Source organism: Ornithorhynchus anatinus, chromosome 2, assembly GCF_004115215.2.
Source record: "Ornithorhynchus anatinus isolate Pmale09 chromosome 2, mOrnAna1.pri.v4, whole genome shotgun sequence".
Lineage (NCBI taxonomy): Eukaryota > Metazoa > Chordata > Mammalia > Monotremata > Ornithorhynchidae > Ornithorhynchus > Ornithorhynchus anatinus.
Genome location: NC_041729.1, coordinates 157,869,049 through 157,871,931, shown reverse-complemented (window position 1 = coordinate 157,871,931; position 2,883 = coordinate 157,869,049). Strand labels below are relative to the sequence as shown.

Here is a 2,883-nt window from a genome sequence, read left to right as displayed (position 1 = left end):
TGTTAAGTGCTTACTATGTGCCAAGCAATTTTCTAAGCACTGGGGTAGGTACAAGCTAATCAGGTTATCCCCCGTGGGGAGTCAATCTCCATTTTACAGATGAGGTAGTTGAGGCACAGAGAAGTTAAGTGGCTTGCGAAAGGTCGTACAAGAAACAATGGCAGAGCCGGGGTTAGAAGCCACATCGTCTGACTCCCAAGCCCATGCTCTTTCCATTAAGCCACTCTGCTTCTCCAAGAAAACTGACCACTCAAAGGTCAGCAATGATCACTTTCTTGCCAAATCCAATGGCCTCTTCTCCACGAAATCCTCCTTAACCATTCAGTTGCACTCAACAATGTGGACCACCCCTTTCTCCAGGAAATATCTGCGAAAATTGACTTCCCTGACACTGTCCTCTGCTAGTTCTCCTTTCAGCTCTCTGGCCACTCATTCTCAGTCTCTTTGCGATTTCCACTTCTGCATCCGCTAGCTGTGGGCATCCTTCAGGGGTCATTGGGGGTTTCCTTTAACTCTCCATCTAAACCCATTCTCTTCTGGGGTAGATATAAGCTAATCGGGTTGACACGGTCCATATCCCACATGGGGCTCACAGTCTTAATCCTCATTTTACAGATGACGTAACTGAGCCCGGAGAAGCAAAATGACTCACTCAAGGTCACACAGCAGACAAGTGGCAGAGCTGGGATTAGAACCCAGGTCCTTCCGACTCCAAGCCCGGGCTCTATCTGCTAGGTCATTTTAATAATAATAATAATGTTGGTATTTGTTAAGCGCTTACTATGTGCCGAGCACTGTTCAAAGCGCTGGGGTAGACAAAGGGGAATCAGGTTGTCCCACGTGGGGCTCACTGTCTTCATCCCCATTTTACAGCTGAGGTAACTGAGGCACCGAGAAGTTAAGTGACTTGCCCGAAGTCACACAGCTGACAGGTGGCGGAGCCAGGATTGGAACCCATGACCTCTGACTCCTAAGCCTGCGTTCTTTCCACTGAGCCACGCTGCTTCTTTGTAATAATGTTGGTATTTGTTAAGCGCTTACTATGTGCAGAGCACAGTTCTAAGCGCTGGGGTAGACACAGAGTAATCAGGTTGTCCCACGTGAGGCTCACAGTTAATCCCCATTTTACAGAAGAGGCAACTGAGGCACAGAGAAGTTAAGTGACTGGCCCACAGTCAAACAGTTGCCAAGTGGCAGAGCAGGGATTCGAACCCATGACCTCTGACTCCCAAGCCCGGGCTCCTTCCACTGAGCCACGCTGCTTCTCCATATCCAAATATCCAAACTCTATATCCAAATCTATATCTCCACAAGCCTGATCTCCCTCCTCTGCAGTCGCATATTTCCTTCTGCCTTAAGGACACTTTTACCTGAATGTTTTGCCAAAACCTCAAACTTACCACGTCCAAACATTACACCTCACCTTCCCGCCCAAACCCTGCCCTCCCCCTGATTTTCCCATCACTGCTGACAGCACCACCATCCTCTCTGTGTCACTATCCTGTAATCTTGGAATTATCTTCAACTCATCTCAGTCAACCCACACATTCAATCTGTCACAAACTCCTGTCGGTTTTACCTTCATAACATCACTAAAATCCAGTCTTTCGTCTCCATCCAAACTTTTACTACTTTGATCAGAGCACTTCTCCTACCCCACCTTGACTCCCTCAGCTCCTAGTTGACTTCTCTGCCTTCTATCTCTCCCCCTTTCAGGCAATACTTCACTTTGCTGCCCAGATCACTTTTCTAAAGGACGTTCAGTAAGTGTTTGTCCTGCCACTCAGGGTCGCACCTGGAGAGTTTCCAGTACTTTACCAGTCTCAACTATGGGAGGGAGAGCCAAGCAGAGGAATACACATTTCATTCCTAGCTTGGTCAGTGGCTAGAGAGTGGAAGGCCATCTGCTACGAGTCAAAACTCACCTGTGCTGGGCACAGCAGCTGGGGAGTCAAGGAGACTCAAGCTGATTGCGCGGAAGGAGGCAATGGTAAACCACTTCGGGATATTTCCCAAGAAAACCCTATGGATACATTACCGGAATGACTGCCGATGAAGGTGGGGTACTCTGGGAGAGATGCGCCCATGGCGGCGCTCTGGGTCGGAGACACCTCGACAGCATAAGACATGTTTCCCCACTCACCAACTCTGTTCTATTGTTCTCTCCCAAGTACTCAGTGCCCACAGTAAACCTCGATGAATACAACTGATTGGTTGATCGATCAAGGCACAGAGAAGTTAAATGACTTGACCAAGGTCACCTAGCAGATAAGTGGCAGAGCCAGGATTAGAACCCAGGTCGCCCGACTCCCAGGCTTGTGCATTTTCCAATAGGCAACAATTGCAGTACGGAGCACTGTTCTAAACGCTGGGGTAGATACAGGGTAATCAGGTTGTCCCACGTGAGGCTCACAGTTAATCCCCATTTTACAGGAGAGGTAACTGAGGCACAGAGAAGTTAAGTGACTTGCCCACAGTCACACAGTTGCCAAGTGGCGGAGCAGGGATTCAAACCCATGACCTATTTCTTGAATAGTCTTATAATTCTCTTTATCTAAATAGAACTCACATGGCTGCATCTCTGTCACCTATATACCAGTGCTTCAGACATAAATAATAATCAATCATTGGTTTTGACTGAGTGCTTACCTTGTGCGGAGCATGGTACTGAGTGCCTGGGAAAGTAGACATGATCCCCACCAGAGAAGCAGTGTGACTTTCTGGCAAGAACACAGGCTTGGGAGTCAGGACATGGGTTCTAATCCTGGCTCTGCCACTTGTCAGCGGTGTGACCTCGGGCAAGACACTTAATTTCTCTCTGTCTCAGTTACCTCATCTGTAAAATGGGAATTAAGACGTGAGGCCCATGTTGGGTCACCTGAT

General features: G+C 48.2%; 1 non-coding gene across 1 annotated transcript; it reads left to right on the top strand.

The window, feature by feature from the left end:
- The first annotated feature begins 1,777 nt into the window (after window positions 1-1,777).
- LOC114809948 lies at window positions 1,778-1,915 on the top strand. Its single transcript, XR_003757719.1, has one exon. It is a non-coding gene; the product is annotated as a small nucleolar RNA SNORA7 (small nucleolar RNA).
- The last annotated feature ends 968 nt before the right edge of the window (window positions 1,916-2,883 follow it).